The sequence below is a fragment of the Ochotona curzoniae genome, unplaced genomic scaffold (assembly GCF_017591425.1).
Source record: "Ochotona curzoniae isolate NIBS_2020 unplaced genomic scaffold, NIBS_Ocur_1.0 scaffold_4701, whole genome shotgun sequence".
NCBI lineage: Eukaryota > Metazoa > Chordata > Mammalia > Lagomorpha > Ochotonidae > Ochotona > Ochotona curzoniae.
The window spans coordinates 64,734,553-64,746,758 of NW_024467122.1; positions in this window are offsets into that span (position 1 = coordinate 64,734,553).

Here is a 12,206-nt window from a genome sequence, read left to right on the forward strand (position 1 = left end):
GACTTAGGGAAATTGAGCCATTAGCAGATGCAAGCTGGAACTCACTCTGTTGCTTCATTGATATAAGTCAAAACAACAACAGCAATAATAATAAAAGACAAAATGGCCTGGCACAGTAGCCTAATGGCTAAAGTCCTCACCTTCCACTCCTGTGATCCCATCTGGGTACCAGTTGTTATCCAGGCTGTTCCACTTCCCTTCCAGCTCCCTGCTTGTGGCCTGGGAAAGCAATACAGCATGGGCCAAAACCTAGGGACTTTGCACCAATGTGGGAAGCCCAGAGGAAGTTCCTGGCTCCCAGCTTCAAATCAGCTTAGCTCAGGCCATACAATAAAAATTTGTAGAAATGTTTAGACTAAAAACACATATGTAATATTTGTCTCTCTGTTAAGTCTTTGGTTTCTCAACCCTTTGTTGTTAAAATTTATTAATGTATTTAAACGTCAGAGTTACTAGAACAAAAAGAGAGGGAAAAAGAGAGAAAGAGAAGAAACATCCTCTGCTAATTCCATCACTAGATGGCTGGACCAGGCTGAAGCCAAGAGCATGGAACTCCATCTGGGTCTCCAAATGGGCGAAAGGGGTCTAAGCTCTAGGGCTGTCTTTGGCCGCTCAGCCAGGTACATTAGCACAGAGCTGCATCAAATGCAGAATGTGACCAGTGGTGTGTTCTAGCCAGCAAAACCACCACTTACAGCATTGCCATCCAATACAGACACCAATTCAAGTCCTGACTACTCCAATTCCCATTCAGCTCTATCCTTATGTGCTAGAAATGCAATGGAATGTGGCTACTGAAACCATATGGAGACCCACAAGAAGCTCATCCTGGCTTCAGCCTGGCCCAATTCTGACCATTGAGACCATTTAGGGAGTGAACCAGCAGTTGTCCTCTCTGTGACTTTCAAATAAATAAAATATGTCCTCAAAACAATAGTAGAACATTTTAGAATCTAACCAGCATTCCTATGGAATGTCGGTACTGCAGGTAGCACATTATTGCATTGTGCCATAACTTCAGTCTATTTGTTAACTCTCTCATATGGTTGTAGGGGCCCAAGGCATTAGGCAATCCTCAGCCTCGTTTTCAGGCACAGCAGCAGGGATCTGGATCAGAAGTGGAGTAGATGGGGCTCGAACCAGAGCCCAAATAGGATGCAAGAACTTACAGATAGAAGATTACACTATTGAGCCATGGTTCTAGCCCCTGTATATGATCCTTAAAACAGTTTCCATTAGTTGAGGACTGAAGCAGTTAAAAAATCAGCATTTCAAGAATTAAACCATTTCAGCTTACTTACTGGTACTTTGTTATTAGGCCAGAATAACACCATTTCAGGCTGTTTGATATTGGAGAATTTGAAGCATAACCAAGGAAAATGGGTACCATTTTCTAGGAAGTTAGTATTAAACAATTCCTTTATTAGTATTAGTGATAAATGAAGTCATTTTATTTTATTAACAGATTGTTTATTAGAAGTATAGAGGGGAGACTAGGTAAATTGTGAATTTTATTGTTTATTCCATAAATATGTAAAAGAAGTTAAAACTGATTATTCAGAAGAGGTTTTTAGGTCCTTTTGTCTTTGTTTATTCTCAGGATCTTGATCTGTGAGTATAGTTTCCAAATAATACATTCCTGCCTTAAGTGAATTCCAAAGGTGCCAAGAATGTTAGGATTTAATGCTAGTTTGGTATACTCCTTCTTTCATGAGTAATGATCCAGGTTGGTTCAGTTCTAGCCACTTTTTGCATAGTAAGAGCTGAGCTGATCTAAAGCCAGGAACCAGAAGCTTCTTCCAAGTCGCCCACATGTGTGCAGGGACCCAAGGATTTAGGCCATCTTCCATTGCTTTCCCAGGCCAGAAACAGGGAGTTAGAAGGGAAGTGGAGCAGCCAGGACACAAACTGGAGCCCATACGGGATGCTTGCATTGGAAGGTGGAGGATTAGCCTGTGTTAAGCCATGGTGCCAGGCTGTTTGTTTTTAGTATTTATTTATTTTATATATAGGGAGAAACAGAATGAGAGAAGCAAAGAGTAATCTTTTATCTGCTGATTCACTCAATAACCAGAGCTTGATTGGTTCAAAGTTAAAGTTGTGAGCTTCCTCCATGGCTTCCATGTAGATGGAAGGGTCCAAGGATTTGAGCAATCCTCTGATGCTTTCCCAGGCCATTAGCATGGTGCTAGATGACGGCCAGGATTCTAATTAACACACAAATGGATCCATGCACCACTGGTGAAAGATTAGCTTGCTGTGCCACCTGGATGGTCCCTATATGAAGATTTTAATTTCTCCATAGTCTTCCTAACATTTGTTCAGTGTTTTCATCAACTCTAGCTCCCGGGTTAGGATTAGCCTAGCCCTTGGCCATTGCAGCTGCTTCGGCCATGAGCCAGTATAAGGAAGATCTCTTTGTTTTTCGCTTCCAAATAAATAAAACTTTAAGAAAAAATGGTGAAAGACACTAAAACTCTAACTGAAAGGCATCCAAAAGCCTAAGGCTCTGGGAATTTCATTGTCCTGAATAGAGGCTCCAGTTCTTTGGAACAGAAGAGACAAGAGCAGCTGATCCTCCAAGAACAGCTCTCAGTCTTTCACCATTCACTGAAGTTCCTCGATGCCCTTGGTTATCTGAGTAAGTTCTTCCAACTGGAATACTATCAGAAAAAGATCTTGGTTAAATGTTTTGCATTGTTTTAATAAAAATGTTTATTATATTGATAATATTTTAGATAAACATTTATTTTCCCAATTTTAATGATTTATAATAGTTAAACTTTCCCCCAACCCCCCTTTTTCATAAAAGTAACTTTTTATATGGCTCCTTTATGAGTAAAGAAGAAATTGCTTTCTCAGATTCAATTCCTGTTGGAAAACTGCTTTGCAAACTTACTGTGGCATTGGCAAATTTCTACCATATAATTTTATTAATGGATAGAATACTACCTAAAATATATTTTTACCTGCATTGGTAGAAGATATCTGTTGAAGAGATTTTTTTGGCTGACTTTAACCAGGAACTAGGGCTATTTTTAGCACCATGAACTCAAGACTGGCAACAATCATGTGGTACCCCACTGTTATAAAATTGTAAACAATTCAGTAACCAAAGAAGCAAATGTTAATGGCTCAGTTTTTAACTTCAGTTTGTCCATAGCAATCTGACATCTCTGGGTTGGAAGGGACCTCAAGGGGGAATTGAACATGTTAACTTCCTTCCTCATGACAGAACTGCCCTAATCCCAAACAATAATCAATGAATACATTGCTTCTCCATCTTCTAACTTCACCTTGTGAGGTTAACATACTTGTAAGTATCATCTTTAAACTGTTAAAAAAAAATCACCTCTGCTAATTTGGAGTTTTATTGTCTATTCATGGCTGTAGCTCATCTCAGTGAGGTCCCTGTGGATGTAGCAATTAGCATGGATACAGCAGTTTGATAATCAAAAATAATTAATGGCATCAAAACACAGTTGTGTTTGCTTCTGAGGACTTGTTACACATGTTGTAGTCTTTCTTTAGAAATGAATACTATATTCTTGTTAGAACAAAACTATCTACCATAAGACTCTATTTGAATAGAAAGTAATTCAGCACACTAACATGATTGAAATGATGTTTAAAAGCTGACTCTGTATATCAACTGGCAATAAATTTTTAATCCACTAGTACTTGATACTTATAAGCATAACAGAAGCTCCAGAATTGCTCTTGGGTGGTATGTTTGTATGTGCATGCACATGCAGGTAACTAAAAAAGTTTATGGGAATGGAATTTAAAATAAACCTATTTTATGGGCCAGGCGCAATAGTGTAGTGGTTAAGGTCCTCGCTTTGCACACACTGGGATCCCATATGGGTGCCGGTTCTAATCCCAGCACCCCTGTTTCCCACCCAGCTTCCTGCTTGTGGCCTGGGAAAGCAGTTGAGGACGGCCCAAAGCCTTGGGACCCTGTACCTACATGGGAGGCACAGAAAGAGCTCCTGGACTCGGATTGGCTCAGCTCCAGTCGTTGCGGTCACTTGGGGAGTGAACCATCAGATGGAGGATCTTCCTCTCTGTCTCTCCTCCTCTCTGTATATCCGCCTTTCTGATAAAAATGAATAAAACTTTTTTTAAAAATAAAATAAACCTACTTTAGTAAAATTTTGAAATTCTTAGTTTTCCCACAATATGTGTCTTTCACAAACATGTTGAATCTTCGTACTACATATAGCATAGGCACTTATGGTATTTCTTTAAGAAAAAGTAAAATAATAATGTAGGGATTCTTTCAACTGCCAAATTGAACAACAAGTATGACTAATTCTCTCAGAGCTCTCACAAATTGCTAAGGAAAGAAAAAGAGGGAGATACTGTACCTTAAATGTTCAAGTTACTATAGATTAAATTTAAAAATTTCCAACTGTCTCATAGGAAAAAAGGAAAAAGGAAATGCAGGTTTCTCTGAAAATACATAAACGACATTCTTATCTGAGGACCCATATTCCCTTTAACAGGCCATTGATTTTCTTGACACTGACCATGTGAATCCAGTTTTTTCTATCTGTAGATTATGGGGACAGAGGGGAGAAAAGCTGTGTGTTTCCAAAAAGCCAAGGCTTCCTCCCCCAATGAAGACTTCATTTTGTAATTGATTTTCTTTTAAAATGCCTCCCAGTATCAGACATGCTGAAGCCCAGGACACATAAAGGCTTCTAGTCTTCCACATCTGTAATTCATTTCCATTGCTTAAAAAATTGATGATGTTTGCTTTCATGCCCAAATCTCCCTGAGCACAAGGGATGTTTGCTTCAGGCAGCTTGGTATCATTTGTAAAGCTAACACTTGGACCTTCACAGCCAGCTGAGAGTGAGAAGGCTGGGGTGCCTGACAGCTACAGGGGGCAGAAACTCTCAGGAAGCTCTTCTGGAAGTAGTTTCCCTGCCTAGAATATCCATTCTAGTGTCAATCACCAAGTCTGTGTAACTTGAGCAAAATTCTACTACTACCTGCTAATCTTTAAGATTTATTCATTATTATTGGAAACACAGATATACAGAGAAGGAAGATAGAGAAGAAGATCTTCCTTCCACTAGTTCACTCCCCAGTGGCCACAATGGCCAGAGCTGAGCCGATCTGAAGCCAGGAGCCAGGAACCTTCTTAGGTCTTTCATGAGAGTGCAGGATCCCAAAGCTTTGGGCTATCCTCTGCTGCTTTCCCAGGTCACAAGCAGGAAGCTGGATGGGAAATGGAGCAGCTAGGACATGAACAGGCTCATGCAATGTGTGGATTTTAGCCACTAGGCTATCATTCCCAGCCCCTCATCTGGTAATCTTTGAAAGACCAAATGTAGCAAGAATGAGTGATTGGTTAAAGATGTGAAATCTCTTTTGTGGAGAATTGTGAAAATATACCAACCTGAAATAATACTTGTTTTTAAAATTAGCTGAATTTGCATACTGCTTCATATTCATGGAGCAGCTGAGAGTAAATTCTGAGGTTCAAATCAAGAGCAGATAACATTCAGGGCCGGCGTGGTGACCTAGCAGCTAAAGTCCTCTCCTGAACACTCCAGGATCCCATATGGGCACCGGTTCTAACCCCAGCAGATCCACTTCCCATTCAGCTCTCTGCTTGTGGTTTGGGAAAGCAGTCAAGGATGGTCTAAAGCCTTGGGACCCTGCACCCGCGTGGGAGACCTGGAGGAAGTTCCTGGATCCTGGCTTTGGATCGGCACAGCACTGGGCATTGTGGTCACTTGGGGAGTTAATCATCAGATGGAAGATCATCTTCTCTGTCTCTCCTCCTTTATGGTATATCTGACTTTGCAATATAAATAAATAAATAAATAAATAAATAAATAAATAAATAAATCTTATATATATAAAAAGCAGATTGTTTCAAATCCAAGAAGCTGAGGCGACTGGATGAAGGGGAAATGGGACCAGGAGCCTATTGATTCTTATAGAAAACTAGGTATACTTTCTAGCCAGCCCACATGAATTCCTACAAGACAGAGCACACCCACATTTCACCTAGGTTGAAAACAACACAGGTGAGTAGTGGCATTGCTGGCCAATTCATATTTCCACCTCTCTTACATACACGGTCCCATTAAATAAGCATCCTTTGTTCAATTTCCATCCAAAAACAATCTTACAGGTTATTACCATTATGAAGTATCTAAAGAAAACACAAAAATGGGCAATCATTTAACAATCACATAACTCTTCATCTGTTTTGGTCATAGGTTGACATTTTGTCATATTTGCCTTCTATTTATTTTTTTAAGGAACTAATAAAATATTACAGATACACCAGAGGGCCTTCATATACAACAAACGAATGCAATATCCCTGCCCCCGCCTCCCACCCCCTGCCAAGTTCTGCATGTCAGGTTTGGACACGGATGAGCAGGGTAGAATTCATACAGTCCCTGTAGTCATGCCCAGGGGGATCTTTGACACTGGGACTACAAGCTATTGATTTGCCTCAATTTCTTTACATCCATAGTTTGTTCCCAAACTAGGGGGTGGGCAGAGGAAGAATCCTCCATCTACTGTCTCACTCCCTATATGGCCACAATAGCCAGGACTGAGCTACGCCAACACCAGGAGCCAGGGACTACGTCTGGGTCCTCCAAGGGAGCGGTTGAGCCCCAAACACTTGAGTATCTTCTGCTTTCATTCCCAAGTCATTAGCAGGGAGCTGGACTGGTAGTACAGCAGCCAGACACAACTCAGCACTCACAGAGAATGTGACTTACACCTCCATGCCATTATGCTGACCCCTATCTTTCCAATTTTGAAGGTGTCCTGCTCTATCTAACCTCGGTGTCTTCACCTATCTCCCTTGCTGAAATTATCTTTCTCCGACAGCCCAAAAAGCTTTCATAACTCATCTTAAACAGCTCTAATAGCTTTCCAACTTCATCTTACATCTAATCAGACATCACCAGTACAATCCTATTCCACCTTTTCTGTTTTTATTCTAAATGGAAATCAATTTCTGTATTTATTTCATGTATCTTCCTATTAGATTGTAAACTTCATGAGTACAGGCATCATAATTTTTTTCTTCTAAATTTACCAGCATAAGGCATGTTACATAATCAATAAATTATTGTGGAATAATGAGTAGAGATTTCCTAATTCTGACCTCAGGATTTAAAGCTTCTTTCTCCAAACCAGCACTATCCCCTTTACTGTTCCCTCCTTTTCTCTACACAGTGTATCTCCCTCTGTTCCACTCTACCCTTCAAACCAACCCCCAACATCCACACATTTGTTTCTTCACCCTTTTTGGAGAAATTAACTGAAGATTGATGAGAAAAAAGTGCCTCATGATAATGACATCTATTCCAGTCCATTTTAACTAGATAGTGCAACATAAAATGTCATCACTTGGGATATTCACAACAGAAGATCTGCTCCAAATTTCTGAAGAATTTCATTGAAAGATTCAATGAGCACAAATACAGGGGTTCAAGATTATTTCGATAAGCACAAATGACTGAACTGATAAGCCCAACAGCTATTTTGTAAACATGCAATGAACCAAGCACCATACACTCTAAGCTTGAAGACAATGCTTCACAGAATCATGTGGATCATTAACATCAATAGAATGACCCGATTCCCATGGCATTCTCCTGCATCCCACTCCACCTTTTTTGCTCATCTTCACGTGATCCTACCCAAGTACTTCATTTCCTCTCCCTGAAGGAATCCGCAGACCTGACCCACATGCAATTCTAGAGCTCATGCCCTTCTCCCTTTGAAAGGCATCCCTTCCTTTCCTTGTTTGTAGCCTGGGAAAGCAGTGGAGGATGGCCCAAAGCCTTGAAACCCTGCACCTAGGAGGGAGACCCAGAAAAAGCTCTTGATTCCTGGCTTCGTATCGGCTCAGCTCCAGCTGTTGTGGCCACATTAGGAGGGAAACAGCAGACGGAAGATCTTTTTCTATGCCTCTCCTCTTTATAAATCTGGATTTCCAAATAAAACAAAAACAAATCTTTTAAAATAAAAAACAACAAAAATAATGATTAGATCACTGCACTGAGAAAAATAAAGAATAAGGACAAATTATTTCTATACCTAAAGCAACATAAGGCTTCCATCAGAAATCCAACTGTTAAAAATAAAAAATCTTGGCAGAAGGAGACTACTAGTTGTGGTCCTTGGGATGGTCCTTTGGTTGCTAGGTTATCCACAGTACTAATTCCTTGTTAAGAGAGAGGCTTCAGTCCTCCAGAGGAATGAACTTACAATTTTCCACTGGATTTTACTTCAAAATTAAATAGCTCAAAGGAGAAGAGTGAAAGAAGCAAAGAAAGAACCCTCCAATGAGATTGCTTAGACTTTCATTCATTCAACAAGGTCAACTGAGCTTCAATGATGAGTATAAATATTGTGGCCACAAAAGATAGGAGAGTGAACCAAGTACTCCCCATTTCATGGCTTCCATAGGAAATCCTAAGAGGAAGCCAACTTTGTTTGGATTTTTGAACTGATTTATTGATAAAAGAAAGCTGGATAAGTATAAGGAGATGAAGGAGGACTCCTATGTAGCCCAGAAATGGAATGCACAAAGAGTTTAAAGTACAGAGGCACACAGGCCAGCATACTTGCTGTATCCAGGAGGGTAAAAGGGTAAGAAACAGAAACTTAGCTAGAAGACAGGTAAGGGTCTAATGACTAAGTGACTTGTAGGTCATCCCTAAGTTTTTATCTGTCATATCTGAGGAGAAATTTGAAGTCATTAAGCAGTCTTGAATTTTGGCAGTTGCTCTGGCATGTACTGAAAGAGGTCAAAGGACAGAAGTAGAAAGGCGAGTGCCAACATGATTTAAGGGGTTTTGTTGAAGATCACTGACTGCTAATGGAAAGACTGAGGTGCAAGGAAGCCACAGAGCACATTGAGAGGTCAAGCCCTTTTTTTATTTTTTAATTTTTTTAAATTTTTTTATTTATTTATTTATTTATAATTTTTTTTATTGGAAAGGCGGATATACAGAGAGGAGAGACAGAGAGGAAGATCTTCCGTCCGATGATTCACTCCCCAAGTGAGCGCAATGGGCCGATGCTATGCCGATCCGAAGCCAGGAGCCTCTTCCGGGTCTCCCACGCGGGTACAGGTTCCCAAAGCTTTGGGCCGTCCTCGACCCTTGGCAGGCTCAGCAACCCAAGGGAGAGAGGCTGATGGTGTGGTTCCAGGTAGGAGGCAGCAAGCCCATGGGGCAGTTACAGTGACATGTGATTTGGTTCCTCCTCCCACTGACTCCTTACCTAGGCACTGTTGGGTAACTGAGGAAGTTCCCTTGACAATGTCTACATGCATACAGAAAAGTTTCTTTCTAGAAGGACTCCTAAGAGACAATATTCCTTGGTACTAGAGCGCAACTCTTTCTTCTCTCAAGCAGTATATTTGTTTTAGTCCTACCAATTTGGTGAGAACATCATCAATTATGGGGCCCTTGTTGTGTTAGTAGAAGAAAATCTCAACAACAAACTTGAAACCCAACTTAATAAAATGTACCACACATTTTAGTCTGTCCTTTTGTGGCTAAGTTCATCTTCCTCTCATTTCACCTTTCCTATTATTACTTTCAATTTATCTATTTAATGATTATGTATCATTTAAAATAATTATTACTTGTTCTTTAATATGATTCTATAGGATATTATTGTTCAATGAATTGTTGTTTAATACTTATTTAAATAAGCTCATTTATTGTAGAAATGGCATGAAATACAGAAAAAATCTAAGAAAAAATATAATCTATCATCTCAAAACAAAGTAAGATTGTGGTTTGCTAGTTAATTCTCTAATCTTATTTATATCATATTTATACGCTTATCTACCATGGTCCCATCTTTGAATAGCAAATAATGTGTCTATGTGTGTATGCATTTGTATAAGTCCAAGGAATAATAGAAATGGTAAGGAAAAAGTGGAGGAAAGGATGGAGAAAAGAAGAGAGGAGAGAAAGAGAGGGGGAAAAAAGTAGAATGATTTTCCTGCATTTTGAGTGACAAATGATTTAATTTATAGGCTGTTTCTTCACAATGTGAAACTGTTTATTTCCAACTACTTCAATCAATAGGGCTGCTTGCTCAACATGCAGCAATTGTTTGGCCAAGCGATTAATGATGATTTAGAGGTTACGAGATTCTGATCTTTCTATCTTGAGTCCTGAGAGTATTCAGGTTGACAGAAGACTGACCACAAGTAAAAGTAAATACTCTTTGTGTTCATATCACATGTGACCAAACCATGCAACACATTATATTCTAAACTGTTTACATAGCAAAACTAGATTGCCAGTGGAAATGACAAATCTCTTCATTTCTTGTTTCTGATGGCAATCTTGGGGGAGGGCAGAAAATGGCTGCCAAACTCTATCAGAATTAGTTTTATTCTTTGTGATGTGAATTGCCAACTACCTTGATTCCAGTCCCCCAAAGGAAGGCATGGTCAGGAACTCCAACCACTCACATCACCTGCCTTAGGCAGGGCTGCAGCAGTATCATCTCAGATAGCATGTGGAACTCGAGCACTAAAACCCACAACCAACTTACCTTTGAATCAAATGTTCAACATTGCTCAACTGATAATCCTTGAGATTAGCAGAAAATGCAAAGAGTTAGCAGCATATTTAGTCAAGGTTGTTCCAGCTTAAGCACATGTGTCACATTTTGCACTGAAACTCATAGAAAGTTATGGCAGCTTTGCCATGTCCCAACCCAGAGACAATGAGTATATTCAAGAGTTTCTGACAATTCTGAGCCCTCTTTTTAAATCACATTTAATTTTATGACACCATTTCATAGGCTCTGGGGTTCCCCCAACCCCTCGCTGTACCCTCCCCCCATGATGGATTGCTCCACCTTGTTGCAGTATTACAGTTCAAATCCAGTCATGCTTCTTTCATTGCAAGCATGTACCATGCATAGAGTCCAGCATCTTATTGTCCAGATAAATTCAACAGTTTCTTGGGGAGACCATCTCTGGTCTGAAAGCAGAGCTGGCAAAATATCATCCTGACCAATTAAAAGCTACAACATAACATCAACAACGGTTTACAACATTATGGAGTTAATTGACATGGTATTGAATGACCAATATATTAGAAACTGCAAGTTCTTAACCACATCCTGTGACGACTTCATTGACATTTCAATTTTGGTTTATACTCAACTGGCTGCTATACACCTTAAAATGGCTATACAGTACTATTTAGCTGTCTCGTGTCTATTTTCATTTTTGTACTTAGCAGTTTGTAGTGTTGAAGCATCAATCTTGCTGAACTTGGCGGATTTTAGGATAATCTAAACTGGCTTATAATTCTAACAAGGCATATGTCATCAGTTGAGGTGCAGAACAGTTTTAGGAGGGGTATGCAGAGAAATCTTCAGTACCCCAGTCAGGAGTGACTTATTTTCGTGTCCTACCTAGTAAGATACATGTGAGTCCACGCTGACCATTTCCTGTCTGGTTCTAAGCTTTGCTTTTTGTTTTCTGTTGATCTATTCTAATTTTTTTGTTTTGTTTTGTTTTGTTTTAGGGGGGCTCCAGTGTGACCCTGAGAAATAGAAGCAGAAAAATCTTCCATGTCCTTAGAATGTTTGAGGAAGACCTTAAGTATAATCTATCAAGAACATAACAGGTAACTTATAGACAACAGGCTCGAATCAGCATTAGACAATTTTAAAACTACAAAGACATACAGGGGGAATCAAGAGCGATCCTGACAACCTCTTAATAGGAAGTCATATGCACAGAGCAGGGGAAGGGACCTCAGAGTGGAGCAGGTGGATAGGAGACAGCTTGTATCCAAACCCTGGAGACTCCCGGATCCTCATCAAGGACTATTAACACGGGCACCAAGGACTACATTCCTACTGCTAAGGAGACCACAGGGAATTGGAGTGCCTTTGGAGGCTGAGAACTCTCAGGTCATCCACTCCTGTTTGGATCTCCCACATGGGAAGGAAGAAGCCCAAATCCTTCCTTGCAGGATCCAATGTCATCAGAACAACAGCCAGGAGCCCTAAGCAGTCTGCAGAAACAGAATAGTAAACTTCCTTTGGGACTAGGGAGAGGAGATTTCTCTGGTCCTTACTTAGTTCCAACTTTAGATCCCCACCCTCTCTTGCAATGACCATCAGGGTCGCTCCAGAGCAACCCCCCACCTCCACTAAAAACCAAATTC